The sequence below is a fragment of the Heterocephalus glaber genome, unplaced genomic scaffold (genome assembly GCF_053883595.1).
Source record: "Heterocephalus glaber isolate CG9 unplaced genomic scaffold, H.glaber_assembly_v1.0 deba00001600, whole genome shotgun sequence".
Lineage (NCBI taxonomy): Eukaryota > Metazoa > Chordata > Mammalia > Rodentia > Bathyergidae > Heterocephalus > Heterocephalus glaber.
This window is the reverse complement of record NW_028258372.1, coordinates 44,423,489-44,441,971: the sequence shown is the minus strand read 5'-3', so window position 1 is coordinate 44,441,971 and position 18,483 is coordinate 44,423,489. Positions and strand designations below refer to the sequence as shown.

At 46.3% G+C, this 18,483-nt stretch overlaps 1 long non-coding RNA gene across 10 annotated transcripts in view; it reads left to right on the top strand.

The window, feature by feature from the left end:
- The window catches only part of LOC101718406 (uncharacterized), a 51,558-nt gene extending 33,928 nt beyond the window's left edge, over window positions 1–17,630 (top strand). For 7 of the 10 annotated variants that reach the window (XR_015444280.1, XR_015444274.1, XR_015444275.1 and 4 more), the window contains one exon: window positions 391–17,630. This is a non-coding gene — a long non-coding RNA (uncharacterized LOC101718406). The remainder of the gene's footprint in view (window positions 1–390) is intronic. The other 3 variants (XR_015444279.1, XR_015444278.1, XR_015444281.1) reach the window with 3 other exon arrangements.
- The last annotated feature ends 853 nt before the right edge of the window (window positions 17,631–18,483 follow it).

Below are 18,483 nucleotides of genomic sequence, written 5' to 3'. Positions count from 1 at the left end.
GGGAGAAATAATGAGAGTGACTACATGCATCAGTCCGTCTAGCTAGAGAGGCTGGGTTCCCAGAAAAACACAGGAATGCCAACGTGTGTTTCTCCTTTAAGAAGAAAAGAGCACTGGGAGGGCAGAGTGCTTGCCTAGCACACGCAAGGGCCTGGGGTTCCATCCCCATCCTGAGAGGGAGGGAGTGAGGGGGGGGGAGAGAGAGACAGGCAGAGACAGACTGACAGACTGACTGACTTCCAGGCTCTCTTGCAGGGAGGAAGCTGCCAGTTGGAACAATGTACCTACGGGGAAGGGCTTCTGCAAAGAGACTGCAGCTGGCAGGGCAGACTCCCTTGCTCTGAAATGATCTTGCTTCTTTTTCTTTCTGTTTCACAATTCCCCGTGCAGAGCCGCAGCCCTGGCGAATTAGCTCTCTGTGCCCACGTGTCAGCATTGTAGAACAACATGAACAACATCCCAGTAACACACGGATGGTCCTCTCCAATCTGCAGATGAGAAAACTGAGGCCCAGAGAGCGAAGTAAGTTGCCCAGAACACACCACGAACAAGTGGGCAGTCCAGGTCATTTCCCCGCACCCTGAACACACACAGCTGTGTATCAGGCTTCGAAGAGGAAGAGATGGATGCAATACGTAGGCTCTGGCCCGCAAGGTCAGAGTCTAGGGAGGAATCAGGGCATTGGGTGGCAGTGTGGGAAGAGCCCTGAGCCGCCAGAGGACATCAGGGCGGCGTCAGAGAGGCTTCTTCCGCAGCCTGGAGGGCGAGCCAAGACCTCCTGGAGGAGGCGCTGCTGGGCTGTGTCAGGAGGAGCAGGAGGCAGTGAGGAGGAGACGTTCAGAGAGGCTGTGGTCTCTCCATGCTGAGGATCTGCTGTGCTCCACTTCTCTTAGTGGCCTTGGGGGAAGTTGGGCGGAGGATGGGCTGGGAAACCAAAGTGTACAGCTAAGGCAATAATTACTAAGAAAACAGATCTGTTCCTAAGGGATACTCCCTAATTAGGCCTCACCACTTGGCTTTCTTCTCCTGAAGGCTCTTGGGATCTGCCAGGAAATACCTTATCCCATAGCCCAGGCCTAATGCAAGGAGCAGGACTTTCGGTCTGGGTGGGAAAGCCCTGTAAGAAGGATAACTGTGACCAGATAAGTGAGGGGGAGCGACACGGAGACCCCTTCTGGTGTTGGACCTAGGATCATAGGACCAGGGGCCGGAAGTACCCTTTGTTCTTTCAGGAAACTCAGCTGAAGATAAGAGTGATGTGCTCCAGGCAGTACCTGAGGTAGACACGGAGCCAGAGGAGAGGCCTGTCTCCTGACCCTGCCTGCATCTTCTGCACACACGTACCTGCACCCCTGCTACGGTGCTGCCCATTGCCACATGTTGAAAATACTGCCTAGTTACCTTTTAGATGCTGTTACAGCTATCTTTCCTTTCCTTAGAGAAGACCGCTGAAGGACTGCATTGCATTGGTATTTGCAGGCTCAGTGCCCATCACATTGTCTAATATAGAATCTGCACTAAGGAGGTCCCTGTAATTATCTGCCCTCCCCTGCTCTCCTTCCTCCCTTTTCTTTCCTTCTTCCTCCTTCCCTCCCTTCTCTCTCTCTTTTTCTTCCTTCTTTCCTTCCTTCCTTCCTTCCTTCCTTCCTTCCTTCCTTCCTTCCTTCCCTCCCTCCTTCCTTCCTTCCTTCCTTGGTGCTGGGGATTGAACCTCAGTCCTCGCCTGTGCTAGGTAAGTACTCTACCACTGAGCTACATACCCAGCCCTTCCCTGTAATATTTATATCCTTGACTGTGCACACTGAAGCCCCCATTTCGAGTTGAGATTTGATAGAACACTTGGATTTCAGGGAGATCTCATGATTAACGGGTTTTCATGTCCATTACCTTGTCCTGGCCCCTATTCAAATACAGCTATTCTTCCATTTTCCGGGTTATTTTTTGCATTCTCAATTTTGACAGTTAAATCCACCCATTTAATCTTTGCTTTATTTCTCGGTTTCAGGAGATTATCTAGCATGTCTAATAGAGCAACAAGTCATGTCCCGTGGCTCCACGCCTGCCATTCCACAGCACACCAAAATCAACCACAAGCCTGTGCTGCCAGCCTCACCCATGTCAAGGGTGGAGATGGGGCCATTGCTCTCGCCCTGTGTTTCTGCAGCCCTCTGTGCTGTCTTCACCACAGGACTGGAAGCTCTGGGGGGGCAGTGCAGAACTCATTTGACTTGGGCACTATATTGGACACTCAGAATTTACCGTAGTTCTGCACAGAGCAGGCACGCTGTGGGCATGCGCAGAAGGAAGGAATAAGTACATCAGATGTTAGACTGTGTGCATGGGTGTCATGTAGTTTAGTGAATTTCTGTGGCGATACGGTGCTCCCATGAGGTCAGGGATCCACAGATTGGAAATCATGGATTTACATTTACATTATGTGCCCAGTGTTTTGTGCCATGTTCATCATAGAGAACTTTGTGTTCAGTAGACCACAAACTCGGCTCTGGGGGCAGACAATTGATGGCAGGGCCTAGATGTCCTTTCCAACATGGAAAGTCCAAGGAGAGGACAGAACGCTTTGCTTTCAAGAAGGCTGCAACTTCCTGACGCCCACGGGACAGGCATGCTGATGACAGCTTCTCTCAAGAGCCAGCTTCTAACATTTGTAGGAGCAAAACATAAGATAATCTGCAGGAGCCCGTAGGCAGTCTGGTTGTTATTTCAACCCAAAACAGGCCTGCAAACTTACTTTGCCTGTTTCCTCTGTCAACGTATTTGTGTGGAGTGTTGATAACCGAAGTGACACACAGTAAATAGCCTTTGTTTTGTAAGACATTTGCTGTGAGTGGGGTTGAGCAGGGAAATATAGGAGTTGAAAGAAAGAATGCATGGTCTAAAATATGTGCCTGTGTACGTGCCTCACAGTGTGTGTGAACATTTAAACGCCGACATCTCTCTTCCCTCTTTAGTTAACAGCTTCTTTGCTTGATGCTCCCGGTTCCTTTTTATAGTCTCCAAACAAAGAGGAACCTATACTCCAGGTGTGCACAAATCAAGCAGGTTTCCTATTTAAGATTCAGAAATTCATAGCCCTGAGGAAATGAGTTAAAGAGAGGAGAGGACAGAGCAAGAGACATGAAAAACAGAATCTTCACCACCTGCTATTTAGTGATTAGCTCCCCGATAAGCAAGGCAGAGAAGCATTCCAGGAGCTCAGGGCTTGCCCAGGCAGGGCTCAGAGAAGGAGGTCTCGGAGACAGAAGCTGGGAGATGGAGGGGAGGAGGGCTCCTAAAGCATCTGCTCTCGCTTCTCTCCCCAGCTCCTCCATTTCACACAGCTCTTACATATTTGAGCCCTCTTTCTATTCCCCTTACCTCACCTGCCTTGGTGTAGGGAAGGGAATCTGCTAAAGACTAGCTCTGCCACCATCTGGCTGCGTGACCTGAGCAAATCACTTGCCTTCTCAGATGCAGATCTAGTGGCTACAGTCTCTTGAATTGAAATAACTAAATTCAAAAGCATATGAAAAAAGCCAAGGACAACAACCCCACCTCCTGATTTTAAAAAAATTCCATAATGCTGGGCAGCAGGAACCCGGAGAGCCCGTGGGTGAGCTGCTGCCTTGCCCTCCAGCTCCTGCCCTGCCCTCCAGCTCCTGCGTGTGTGCACACTCACCTGCAGGGGGTGGGGGAACCATTGTGGAAAGCGTGCACTTACCAGTGCCAGAGAAGCAGGGTACGTGGTTATGGTGCCTGCCGTTCTCAGGAGAAAGGGTGAAGACGTTTTCTGCAGAGCCTCCCTTTGTGTGCACGGCCCTTGTGGCCACAACATGGCCCCAGGTTCTGGACAGAGGGTACAAGGAGCCGTGGGCTTGTTGGGGCTGCAGGGCCTCTTTCCCCATTAGCTGCCCCTGCTCCCTTTGTTCTTGGGGTGCGTGTGTCATATCCCTGACAACAGCCCTGTGTTCAGGTTTTCCAGTGTGGTAAAGTCAGTGCTTGGCCTTCTGGCCCCTAGAGTAGGTACCAGGAGCCATCAAGCCTGGAGAGATACAAGCCTGGGTTACTTATTCACCCCAATTTTCATTTTGTATTGTCTCCCATAAAAAAATAAATGTGGAGCCATGAACAAGTATGCTAACGTAGAACATAAATACTCTGGTGATTAAAAACTGGAAATCACCAGCTTTGAAATTTCTCAAAAAATATAGCCACAGATGTCACCCAAATGTCAGTCACACACGGCTGTAAAACCCAGACTGTAGACATCGCCTTGTGAAGAGATCCCAGATGCAGCCGCTGGAGAAATTCTCACAGCTTAGACAAGCTAGATTTCTGCTTCAATTCCTTCTTCCTGTCTTTTTTTTTTTTTTGAGGGGAGGGGAGGGGTTGTACATCAAACTATTCATTTCAATATGTAATTTGCCTCAAAGAATTTATTTCTGGCTTAATTTATTTTCTCACCAACCTAAATCCAATTCAAAAAGCATTTCTTGAAGCCTGAACAATCTGCTTTTGGTTGACGAGTGCTAATAGGTGCAATGCTACCCTGTCAGCTTATGAGGACACCTGCTGAGCTCAGAGCCACACAGGGAAAAATTAAACTAGAGTTTGAATTTGTTTCCATCTGAAATCTTGAGTCATAGCTGGACATGTATGAGACACAATGAGAAACAAATTGCATTGTGGATTCATTTTTTGTTTACAAAGGGAAAGACTTAAAAATTCCAAGTTGGAAGATGTTCACGCCTTGGATATGCCTGTATGACAGAGGGAATATATCTGCAGGAAAGAATGAATGATGTAAAAAAGCCTTTTTTCAACACCTCTTTGCTAATTCTTGGAGTAAACAAATACTTCCAGTAAAATATGACTCTTATAATTGGTTTTGGATTCTGATTTTCTGATTTCTTTTTTCCAGGCCACCAGCCTCTCTATTCTTTTGGGTTGCATAGATGGGTAGATTCCCCGGAAAAACTTAACAACATGGTACTATTTTTAGTTTGAGAACACTTGATGAAGGTCTTTAATAGGTAGGAGGCAAGAGTCGCTGTGTGTGTGCACACTTCCGTCCGTGTCTGTGTATAGCACTGAAACTGAGCGTCACTACTAATCCTTTGTGCTGGGGATGGAACCCAGGGCCTTGTACATGCTAAGCACAAACTGCCACTGAGCTACCTCCTCAGCCCTACTAACTAGATCCAGAATGAATCAGATGACATGGTCAAGAGGGTTGGCCCAATACCGCCTCTTTCTCTCCTTGATCTGAGCTTTACAAAGAGAATGTCACCATTAAACATGAACATTCTGGACATCACTGGCCAACAGTCTCCTGGTGGAAGATGATTTCTTCCTCTGACTCTGTGCAGACCATTTCTCCTACATCTGTAAGGCCCAGAGTCCAAGTTTTCTGTGCCTCCATTCATTGAGGTACGCCGTAGGGAACAGTGGAGTGCCACCTCTGCCATCCAGTCCTCCAGGCTACTACAAAGAACGGAGCGGTTGAGGCCCTAACCTCACGGGGCTCACTTTCCTGTGAGAAGACAGTGAATAAACAAAATAAATAAGATAATCTGAACTCTCAGCAATTATCATGAAGGTTGAAAAGGCAGAGGGATGTGATGGTCAACAGCTGTGTGTTGGCACTATGTGGGTAGACAGAAGAGCAGTGTCCCCTGAGAAGGTGACCGGGGATAGCCAAGTGGCCAGAGGTAGGGGCCATGCAGGGGAAAGAGCTGCACGGAGGAGAAAGAGGGAAGGGCAGCACCCAAGAGGGCCAAGTTTGGCATGACCATCCATCCTATGGAGGAGATTTTCTTGACCTTTCTGTAAACAGGTGGAAGATTGTCTTCTGATGGGGATAGACATGAGGACCCGGAGTACTTTATTAAGGATGGCTGGAGTATTGCTCTCATATGAGGTGGAGGATTTTAAAGTTGAAAACGTCAGGGCTCTGGCCCTCTTTGTCAAATATAGGTTATGTACCAATGGAGAAGTCTGTTCTCTCTGACTTCTGTTTCTTCTTGAAATACGGATGTTGGATTGGGGGATATTAAATTCTCTTTCAGGGCAGACAATCTCTCAGCTATCTAAGGATAGAGGCCAGAGGTGCCTTTCTCTGCTGAAGAACATTGTGTTAACGTGGATTCACTTATTAGAGTGTCCAGAGCCTAACCTTGGGTGGAAACCTGACGGACTCCTCCTGGAGTCCAAAGAAGCCATGGTCAGACACTAACGTTTTCATCTCCATGCTCTGACCTGGGCTGTGCCATTAGTTAGAAGGGAGACCTCACAATAGGCAGCCACAGGAAGCCCCACCGGCAGGACAGCTCTCCCAGTGCACACTCGCACAAGACATCGTGTCTGTGTGCAGCTGTGTGGGATGGCAGGTCTGATGGCAGAGAAAGGCCAGGCGGGTCCCAGTGTCTTACCCTTCAGTAACCGGTGATCTCACCTAACAACGTTCTCTGGTAAAGGCGGCTCTTTACTGTGATCCCTTGGCTTCCTGGCATGGCAGCAGCCTGTAAACCCCACAGTAATAAGCAGAGAAGCCCACAGCTAGCTCCCCTCTCAGGTGGGTCTCAGTGCTCTGTCAGTTCGGAGTGAGAGACACCCCAAGCCTAGTAAAGGTATAGGAAGAGCGCGTGTTGCTCATGGATACAGTTGTTCGTGTACACATCTTGAGCATCCCCACTCAGTGGAAGAAGGCATCTAGGGTGACATAGAATGAATCAGGCAGCGCTCTTGGCCTTACAACACCTTCCACTCCTTGCTCCCTGGACCTATACGCAGGTACCGAACACTAGGGGAAGTCAGAGAGCAGGGAGTGACAGATGGAAGGGAGAGTCGGGCGGATGACTCCACATTTGGACTCGATCCTCAAGGATGGTTAGGGTTTCAAGTGTCCGAGGCAGGGACAGAGAAGAGCACTTCCCACAGGGGCAGAATGGGTAAAAGCTGAGCACAGCACAGGGCTTCCAGGAAGAACCTCGATTTATCAGAACGGGAAGGGAAGAGCCTCAGGGGTTTAAACGTGAACGGAGAGCCGTAGGCCTGAGCTCTGCCCCTTTGGAGTGCAGCTGCTTTTGACCTTAGGGTTTTCCAGCTCCTGTTGCAGCAGCGCTGCATCCTCCTTCCCGCCCAGCCAAACCAAACGAGGCACCTACAAGGAGGTCGGGCTGTCATTCTTGCCACTAATCCTACATTATTTGTGATTAGGGGACTCTTTTAAAGTTGTATCTGTTTTGGAGCTCTCATGATGTGCTTAAAAATTAGAAATCAACTTCAGTATCAGGGTTTCTTCTTTTTCCCTAACTAAAATTCCTAAATTCCTTGTCAGTTGTACTTTTTTCTGTCCAGGCCTGCTTCTTCATCTCAGGCACAGAATCTTTGAAGACTTCTTTTTCTCCTTCCCACTCACCAAACTTTATCACGCAGATGCCTCTGAGAAACAAAACCACACATTTCATGGCAGGCAGGCAGTCACACTGACCTGATCATCCACACATCACAGCAGCTTTATCCCAACCTAATGCTCCCTTGTCATCCGCATTCATGTCTTCTCATCTCAGCTCTGTACCAGCCGACTGATTCATTTGTACTTTGATCTGTGTTTGATGATCACACAGAATTCCACCAGCTAGTTATGTTCTGGGCTACTTAGTTTGTGATCTTCATATTCCCTTTTTTTTTTTGGCAGCAGCAGTGTTGCTAAACAAAGGCCTCTTTTATGACCATTCTTGCAGCCCCATAGTAATAATAATTGTAATAAGCGGCGACTTTCATCAAGTAGAGCTTTAACAGAAGATAGCAACTCTACAATATACAAGGCAACCTGCAAAGGAAATTATCCCATTTTACGGGAAGAGAAAACTGAGGCCTAGGGAGGCGAAGCTGTTTAAGGTCGCTGTAGTATAAGAGACAGGAGAGTTTCAAGTTCAGAACTGTGTCCTGGAGTTAGTGGGCGTGATGCGTACTCTGAATTCTGTCCTTGTCCACCTCCACTCCCCCAAGTGCCTCCAAACCAAAGTTTCTCAACCGCAGGGCGGATTGGGGTTACCAGGGAGGTGGTTTGAAATTCAGAACTCCCCCCATAAATCTGCCTCTGATGTGGTGGAGCCCTGGAATTTGTACAGTTGATGCAGAACCCTGATGTTATTGATGCAGGAGCTGGAGTTGAGAAATTGCCCTCCAAAGTGGAGAAACTTCAGTCTAATTGTCTAAAAATATCTTTTTTTCATTTACTGTTCATTGTATGCAAATTTTCACTGAGGGTAAGATAGTTTTGTATCCTGCTTTAGTCCTTATAAAATATCACTTTCCTCTTACTTTAAATGGCTGTGTTTCTGGATGAGATTGTTTTATCCCAAAGAGAATTGTATTTCTGATCATTTCAGATAGGTATCTTATTTTAATTTTTCTTTTTAACATTCACTTTATTGGTACATTTTAGGTATACAATATAATGACATTTATCATTGGAGATTTGCACCTTTACATGATATATCTTGATTCTTATTTTTTTCCCCTTCCCCTGTCCTCCCTTCAACCCCTCTGCCTCTTTATTTACAAAGGCTTTGTTCCCATTTTTTCATTTTCTCATGTTAATTCCATTCCCTTCTTTCCTTTCTCCCACCCCTCCCACTTCCCCTTCCCCTTTGCCCCTTTTCTTCCTATTTCACATTATCTATTATACCTTTCAATCTTTATTTACACTTTCAGTTGCTCACACCAGAGAAACTATTTGGTATTTACACATGTGTGTCCTACTTATTTCACTTAAGAGTATTATCTTCTTTTAATATGACATCACAATCCTTTTCACATCCAGGTTTTGTGTCTCAGTAGTGTTTTTTTATGGACTGTTACCAGGGCTAACATTAATACTGGAGATGTCAGAATTATATTCTAAATAATAATAAAATTTAAATAAAGACCCCAAAATGGAAAATATGCCTATAAATATTTCAAAAGATGTCTTTTGGTTGGGGGGATAAAAGGAAATGTTGAAGTATGGAGGAATCTCACAGGATACATCTTGTCAGTATATCCATCATCTTAAGAAATATTCAGGTAATCTTGCTTGTCAGAACTCCAACAAGGTCAGAGCACTGGATAAAAGATGAGTGTGGGTTTGATTTCCTTATGTAAATGTCTCCTCCAGGTGCGTCCATTATGCCAAGTGAAATGGTTCTAATAACCACTGCAGAGCCATCTAATTCAATTTTATTCTCCCTGATCAAAAAATGCAAAACAACCATTTGAAAGACAGAGATTAGCTCTATTTCAACCACTGAAGGAAATAGAAAGGTATTAAAGAGACGGGATCGCAGACAGAGCCTCATTACTGATCTCATCTCCTTTAAGTTTAATCTTGTGTACGGCACATAGAGTGAGATTTTGTATGAAAATATGCTTTTGTGAGGCCCAAGGAAAGGGAACAAATCATCCATATTCATCACCTCTTGGGTGAGGTGTATTCCTTCTCATTATTTTCAAATATTTGAGATCAACGCAAAGATTTGAGCTCATTTCTCACAAGATTGCAGATCATTGCCTCATAGCAAAGTTTCCTCAGGAGCTGCAGCTCTGCCCCCTTGCACGCTGAGATAAAATGTCTTATTTCACGTGAATGTCTTCATTCCATGGAACAAAACATAAACTGTCTCGTAGTCTATTTAGCCCTGTGTTGAGAAAATGAAAGAAGCTGAGTTTTGGACAATGCCCCGTTGAATGGAATAATGTCCTTTAGTCATACTTCCCCTCATGTTGATAGTCAATTTCTTTCCCTACCTGGCTCTTAAACCACCTTGCAAACTTTTATGAGATACTTTTTGTCCACTCTTCCCAGTTGTTAGGTCCATTTGTGGTGAGCTGCTGGAGGGGCTTTTGTGCTTGCATTTCCTTTGGGAGCAATTTTTTTTTTAAGCGAAGGCAGGAAACAGGGTTAACTGAGGAATACTCTTGGTGCCTAGGAATTTGCCTAAGCTCTGGGGGCAGAGAAGCATGGGAAGGGTTTTGCTTCCTTTGGAATGATTATGCTCCACTTAGAGAAAATGGGATTAACAGTAAAAAATAGCTCTGGTTCATTGAGCATATTGCCACCTGCTTAACCAAATCATTTCTCAAATGCAATGAATTTTCATCTTTGTAGCAGCCCTACGGGGGAAATACTGTTATTCCCATTTTTCAGGTGAGGAGATTTGGGCTCCCAGTTGCTCTGGCCCCCAGGGAATATGTGTCAGACTCAACATTTGAATCCTGTCTGCCTGACATCAGCATCTCTTCACTGTATGTGCCACTGGCTGAAAATATAAATAATAGGTGATGATCAAAGACCAGGGAAAATGAACAGAAAAAAAGATTCATCTCCAGGGTCAGAGGGATTAAACTAGAAGTTGGAAGGCTTTATCCATTCTGGTACGGCAGTATGGCAGTGCCTCCTCTTAATGACGTTTCCTTGAAGGCTAAGGTCTCCAGAAGAATGCTGTTGGTGACCTTCAGTCCATCATAGATAACATCCCAGGTGCTCAGATGCCCTCTCAGTCACACTCCTGTGGGAGCTTTGTGAAACCCTCAAAAGGAACCTCTCATAACTGGCATGTCTTCTCATTCCCTGCCTCCCGTCAGGAGCTCAGTTATATTTCATAGTTGCTTTGGAATTGCTCTTACATGTTTTTGTAAACAACTGTGAGCACAAATGTATGTTAGGAGTGGAGAGTCAGGACCTGTTCCTCCTATGTAGTTAACAACACACTGTTCTGAAAACTTTCAATATTGCTTATCGATTAGTGGTACAGAAAGGTCCCCTCAACTTTAGGTTTCTTTAAGGGTGTGCTGTGCTTTATTTATTTCTATATCCTCGGTCCCCAGCTGAATATGGTTCAGGACAGATGTGCATAAAGATTTGATGAACTAAACCAAATTTGGAGCCAATTGTCCTTATTCCTGTGACAAGGAAATATAGATGACCCACAAGTAAATTGCATTTTAGATAAGAAAGACTTGAGCATAGAGATCAATTAAGGTAAGCATCCATGTAATTATAACACAATGCAGAACAAGGTAAAATTGCCAGGGCACTCCAGAGGTTGGAGAGATCCTACCTAGTTACCTAAATGGAGGTATCAGCGGGATGTGGATACCTGCCAAATTGATCAAAGCCCATATTGCTTGGCACCTGGGAGGTACCAGATTGCTCGGCTCGTAATAATGGTGGGAGACATAGTGTGGCGAAACTTTCCACTTCTCTAGTTTAACTGAATATTTTTAGGATATGCTCATTGTTTTTGCAATTACAAAAGAAAGTTCACCATGGTGAAGCCAACATCTCTCTGGGTTTGGGGAGCTCTGTAGCTGGGCTGAGGGTGGGGAAATTTCCGGACTGAGGACACAGCAAAAATGACTCCTTAGAGACAGGGGAACATGGGAGACTCCAGGACCCAAAAGCAGGGTGGCTGGGCTGGAGTCCTGCTGGGCAAGGGTGCAGCAGCTGGCAAGGCCAGCAGGGGAGTTAGGGCCCTCAGTGAGGATCAAAACACTACCACTGAGGTATGGGGCTGTGCGAGTCTTCTGAGCCGAGCAGAGCACCATCGGGCATGAGGGGGCCGTGCTGCGCCCTGCTCAGGACCTGGACTTATGCCTAGGATGTCTACATGACCTAAGGGGCCGGGACTCCTGTGCTGAGGGCTGCTCTCTGCTCCACGTGCTGGTCCCCGAAAACATGACCGGAAGAGAAGGGAGCGTTCCTTAGGTCACTCACTGTTCTCTCTCACTGTCGTGGGAAGTTACGGTAGACATGGAGTTCTCTTCTTTCATGTATTATTTCTTGTTTCAAGAAAATATTCTTAAATATTGTGTTCTTCCCTTCTCCTCCCTATTCCACTCTTATTTTGTTTAGATATTGATGTATGCACACTTGCACATAGAGCACACCCACTTAGCCCTCCTCTCGCTACCCTGCTTCTGTGGGGGGCATTAAGGGCAAAAACGCAAGTAATTTCCACGCAGTATCCATCTAATGCTTCAGTCCATGAGAGATCATCATCTGCCAGGGTTCTTCATCAGCCATCTCCAGTGGCTTTAATCACTTCCTATCATTCTGATTTGTTCTGTGCTGTCCAGTCTGAATGGTCAATCTTCCTCCTCTTGCTGTTGTTTTAAATTTCTTTTTACTCTGAAATGAAAATCCATTACCTGTTTCTTGAGCCTAATCCTTTCTTTGATATGCTTTTATTTTTCAAAACACTTCTTTGAGTACTCTGTTTATTCTGTCTACTAATGGCCTTTAGAGCAAAGAAAATCTGACAGTGGAATGATTTCCCCAGGGAAATATGATTCTACTCCTGGGTGGGGCTGAGGCCTTTGTGGTGGCTGATTTCATGTATGATCTTCAGTAAACCACAGGGCCCAGGTGTTTGGTCAATATCTGTTGCATGTTGCTAAGAAAGCCCTTACTTTTTTAAAGGAGAGATTAACAAGTCACAGACTTTGAGAAAAGCAGGTGGCCCTAGTAGCATAGGTGGCCTTCCCCAAGGGTGGGAGGTTCTCCACCCAATGGGCGTCAGACTGGATGTCAGCTCTTCCCTGAGCATCCCCCCTGCTATCTACCATGTGGGTTTTGGGTGTTAGGCTCTGTAATTGCAGGAGCCACTTCCTTAAAATACCCTCTCCCCACCCTTTTGGTTCTCTTTCTCTGAGGAATCATGGCTAATTGCATAACCGTGGCCAATAGAGTCTTTATCCATATTACATTCCTTCAGAAAGATTACAGTTTTTTATGCATTCAAGAAATACCTACTGGGCACCTACCTGATGCTGATACACCAGTTCTTCTTAGACTGACAGTATCCCTTCTACCTCCTACATGTCATGAGAACACTTGACATCACCTAACTTTTTCCATTTTTCATATCTTTTTCTTTGCTTTTGCTGTCAGTGGAGGAAAGCACAGCTGGCAACCACCACCGATAAAACAGACACGCACAGCGGGTTGCTAGAGGACGCTCTCTTGGCTTCTTCAGTCTTTCACTCATGGGTCCTATTTAATGGTGCATCATGCATCTTTCTTTCTTTCCACTAAGTCCTTGCCAAGCTCACTACTTGACTTTATTGCAACCTTCACTTTGATTTCAATAGTAAATCTGATGGGATTGCACTGCATCCCTGTGATGAAGTCAAGTGTTAGACATTGGCAAGTTTCTCAGAGAAATCTGTTCCTGGGAAGGATACATCAACATTAACCATGGCAGTCACCACCACTCACGGACTATGTTCATGGCCCATTGTATCTGTACATTAGAAAGGACAGACTACCCCCCATACTCACCCCTCTCTTTTAATAAGAACTAGAACCTCTAAATTCTAGCTGGGCCCTTGGCCACTCAGAATTTAAACTATGGCACTTCCAGCTCCTGTTGCATAGAGAAGCTGCCATGTAACTAAATTATGGCCAGTACATATAAAAGAAAAGGTTATGGAGAACTTCTGTACCATATCCTCAACGGGGGAGGATGGTACCACCTCATCCTGCCTGCTGTCTGGAACCCAAGCAAAGTCCTTGAAGCTTGTAATTATCATGAAACTGTGGTTTAGGGTGCATGTTGGAGGGAAATGGAACAACAAGATAAAAGGAATTGAAGTCCTTTGCAGGACCACCACACCAGTGTAGAACGACTTACACCCAGCTTATTTTTATTCCGTTTTTAACATCTTATTGAAGTTACTTGGAGTTTTAGTGTTTCAGTCATTTGCAGTGAACTCTAATACTAAATGATATAATTATTTCTACTTAAAACAGAAAGCAAAGTGAGACACAAAGAGTTGAGTAACTTGCTTAAAACCACGTAGGTATAGTCTGGTTCTCTCTGATTCCAAAGCACAGGGCCTCTTCTAGGATACCACACTTCCTTCTTCTGAGAACAGACCCCTAAAGGGAACTTTCTGTCTTCTCTCCTGCTCTGAAGATTATTCTAAGCAAGCCTAGTTGGATGGTGCTGCCAGTTCTTAGAGAGAGCTTCTGACATCCATTCACTGTTTTGAAAGATGTTCCAGGCAAACTCTGTGCCCCGACCATTCAGGGACCCGAATAGACTTACCCCTAACTACTCAACTTATCTCCCAAGAACTGCCTTCCGCAAATGCAGGGTATGTGGGTGTCTTGCACACCCTGTCAGATTGCTAAGCTTGCCTGTCCAAACAAACCTGCTGTGCTGTGACTTTCTTCCCCTGCATGTTGGTGCACATGCTTCCTAACTAGGGCCTGGGGCCCGAGTGGGTATTAGAAATTGAGTGGCAGCAAGTTTTTCTGCCAAGACCAAAGCAAACATCCCCAGAAACAAGGAAAATGTGAGGTGCACTATGAAGCGTCCTGGCTTTTGTGTGGATCTTCTCCTGGGATTCCAGGAACTCCATCCAGATACGGAGAGCCCCAGGGTTCTTACATGGTCTGTGCCACAATCAAAGACAATCCCAGCAGGAGAAAGTGTGTCTGGTTTTTGTGGAATTATGTGCAATCACAGGACATCATATACTGGCTCTGATGTAGTTCACTGTGTGACCTTGAAGAGTGATAACTCATCGTGTTGAAAGGGCACAGGATTAAGATTCTGGAAGCCTGGATGCTGGCGACCACTCTAACACTGACCATTCTTTGATGAGTCTCTTCACCTAAGACTCAGCTATGAAATGAGGATTCATTCATTCACCTACCCATCCATCCATCCATCCATCCATCCACCCGTTCATCCAATATTTATTAAATGTGTAGTTTTCTAGGTTCTGGGTACATGAAAATGAACAAGGTACATCTTTCCTGCTAAAGAGCTCAACTTGTACTTGACAGCTAAAAAGTCATCTTCTGCCTGACAGGTAAATAGTGTTGATTGATGTGATGGTACTTTAAAAAAACGCAAAGCATATAATAGAGCCAAAGGATTTTAATTAAAGTCACAACTTTGGAAACCTCAATTTTCCCTTCTCTGAGGTGGGAACCCTAAGTGTGCTGTAGAAAGGCAAGGGAGAAATAGGTACAGAAATAGGTACAGAATTGGTGAACTTACTACTGACGCCATTAGTGGGTAAGAGAAGATATGTCCTAGGAAACCCAAGAGCTGAGAAAGACTGTGAAGCTTTGCATCCTCAGGGTGGCCCAAGCTCAGTACCTAATGGTACCCTTGGCTGCAGACTCCTGTCCTTCTGATTGGAAGATGCCTCTGTCAGCCAGGAGAGAAATTTCAATATTTTATTGAAAGCATTTGGCAGCAGGAAATCCTTTTTTCCCCCTTCTGGTACCAGCATAATTTAACAATGATTTAATAGCTTCTTTCATTTACTTGTTAAATTATGCCTCTCCATCACCTTCCCTTTGGGTTTTCCCGCCTTTTGGTCCTATAAGCACCATTATTTATTAATGCCTGATAATACATGATGGAGGCAGCAGAACGCAGCCATTTCACTGTGATTTAGGGGCTCTTGGCAGTGACATGGCAAGAACAGGAGCATATGCTCCGAGAGTCTCCCCTGTATTTGCCTTTTTGGCGCAGAGTGGGGAGTTCTCCCCTCCCCTCTCTACTCATCCCACCCCCTGGCCATTTTCCTGCTCTGAGCAAATTCAAAATATGTGGCTCAAAATGATGGATGAGTCATAGCTCATGTTCTCCCCAAGCTCCAGCTGCTAGAATGAGCATGCTTTCCAAAGTTCTGCTTAAGCTACGGAGACACTAAGGGGCAGTTTGGCTTTCGCTCCAGGGCCAGAGCCTGGGGTGGGATTAGGAGGTTTCAGAAGATGTGAATCTCTAGGGATGCAGGTCTCAAAAGGGAGTCTTCAACAAAACAGGTAGATGGTCCTTGAGCCTTTTTTTCTTGGAATAGCTTGGGCTGTTTGGACTCATGGAGGGAGTCTCTCAGGGAATGAGTGAGACGGAGTAGTTTCCAAGAACAGATGAGGACATCGGGAGGCTTCAGGACTGGCTCAAGACTGTAGATCAGGTAGTGTCTGGAACCTCAGCACCTTCTGCTGCCTGGCACTGGAGAGAGGTATTTTCACATTTTCTTCCCCTCATCTCCTCGGGGTGCTATGGACTAGGCTAGCATCATTCTGTCACTGAACAGATGAAGCCAGCGACTCTGCAGGCTGCAGGGGCTGAAGACACCTGGATGAAGGCAGGGAGCAACCCAGTGGCACACAGTGACAAATCAGAGCCAGAGGTTGAGCCAAGCTTCCTTTCTGACCACACGCGTCTATTGAGTAGGTTAGCACTTCACCTTCTGGAGATAGTACACATTCAGGATCTTGGCACAGCAGCTGGCCTCTGGTATGGTCACCTTCCTCTGCCCGTCCCACCAGCACCAGCCGATGCCGTATAGGTGAGGCAGAGTAGCAAGCGGACGCATCTTTAGCGTGAGTGACTTGGACTTTCATGCTGGCTGACCTTTGAGTGACTGAGTGAGCGTGGAGGAGCTGCTTCGCTTCTCTGGGCCTCAGGCTCCTTATCTGTAAAATCAAGAGATGGACTTGATAGTCTGAGTGTTGTCCTGTTGTAGCTTTGTCCTGGACGCCACCTCAGCTGGGGATGGGAGTGACCTGAAACAGAGTGGGAGCCTAGAGGTGAGAACGAGTTGCTCAGTGTGCTTGGGTCTTTGTGATATTTTGTGGGGTGACAAGCAAATCAAGCAGGAAGTCCCACCTCTTCTTTCCTAGATGTCATTTGCCTTCCACTGCACTGAGCTCCCACTGATTTTCTATCCGGCGTTTGGAGGAGCATGACTACACTGGAGGCTGGGCTTGCTTGCAGTTCTCACCTGGTTCACCTCTCCAGTGGTAGCAAGAGCCTTGCAGCATGGTCACTGGCCTTGGAGAAAAGTCTTGAGGCCTCCCCAGGGAACTCCACAGTCCTCCTCCATCTGGTGATCTAGAATTACAGCTCAAGGGTGAAGAGAGGAGCTAGGATAAAACAGTGGCTGGAATGGTGATTCTAGTCCCTCTGTCGCTCCCTGAGGTCACTGCCTACCTCACCCCTGCCTCGCAGAAGGTGGGGAAGCAAGAAAATTGGTCCTGAGACTGGAGCTTTGGGTGGCTCCTGTTCACTCGGAATTCTATCCTCTGCAGCAAGCCTGACTTTGAGATGACCTCCACCATCCCTGTGTTTGCATTTCTGCACCGCCCCGGGTTGGCAATGACATGCTCCATTCCTCCAGAAGTTTTCACCCCTGCAGCACCCAGGCTGGGGAACTTGAGGGCCAGGCTGTTCTGTAACTAACATAAATGTGTAATCTGCCTGAGCCTCGACTAATGCATTCCTTGCATTATTAAACACAGATTAAATATATATGGATATTTAAATGTAATGTGTTATTTTCCCAAATCTAGCTTTACTCGATGTTCCTCTGATTTATGCCTCTTCATTGCTCATAACTGTCTCGGGGATCATGAATAATAGGCAGGAAGGGGCTGCAGCTCCCTCAGCACCAAAGACTTTGCCATCCCATTACATTTGCCCAAGAGATGTAGTGATAGTTCTCCCACCCAGAAAATTACTGCTCCAGTTCTTCACATGGGAATGCGTTTTTCCCCCTTCCTAGACAGCTTATTCCTTGCCAGTGATTCAAAGGCTAAGAAAGCCAGAGCCTGGGTGGCTTGGGGGTTTATTTCTGCTCTGTAGGAAAGTTTGTGTCCAGAGCAGGCCACCGAATGACACATTGGAACGGTTTGTGCCTTCCTGCAGGTGGTAGCTCTACTCTTCATCACCTGCACCATCGCTTTGTCCTCTCTGGGTGCTTGGGGAGCCCCAGTGGATTCCTATGGAAACTCTTTTTCCATCATTGTTGTAGTCAGGGTTTTCAGGGAACTGATTTAATACAGGACACATAATTTATAGGATTATTTTATAATAGTCACCCAAAAAGTCAAATGCAGAGGGGTGCAAGAGATCTAGCTGTGCACTAGAGAACGGAAGAATCCAGCCAAGGGCCTGGATCCCATGCGAATGTCCTGCACAAGCCCAGCTAAAGGCCTAGAGCCCAAGGCAGTGGCCTCCATGAGTCCAGCCAGCGGCCTGGAGCCCACAGCAATGTCTTGTGTTTGTCCGTATTGAGGACCTGCACCGGAAGCCCCAAAGACCAGTGGCAGAAGCTAGAAAACCTGCGCCCGGGGTGAAGGCTCTGCCACCAGGCTGAGGGACCTGCACTGGAGCCAGGAAGTGATGCTTATGGTGAAGACCAGAGCTCCCCTGATGAGAACAGCAGCCATTCCCAGCGACAGCGAGGACCGGAGCTCCTCCTATGACATGAGAACACCCACGTTTGCATCAGGAGAACCAGCCACTGAAGCTTCTCCAAGAAAATCAACAGCCAAAGATCTTCCTCTCCAATTCTGTTTTTATGCCATTGGCAACAAGCCTCGGGTGGATCCTCCACGCTGAAACCACACTGACTGAGTTCGTCTGAGTGTCCCAAGTTGACCATTAGTTCATTTACCACAATCACCTA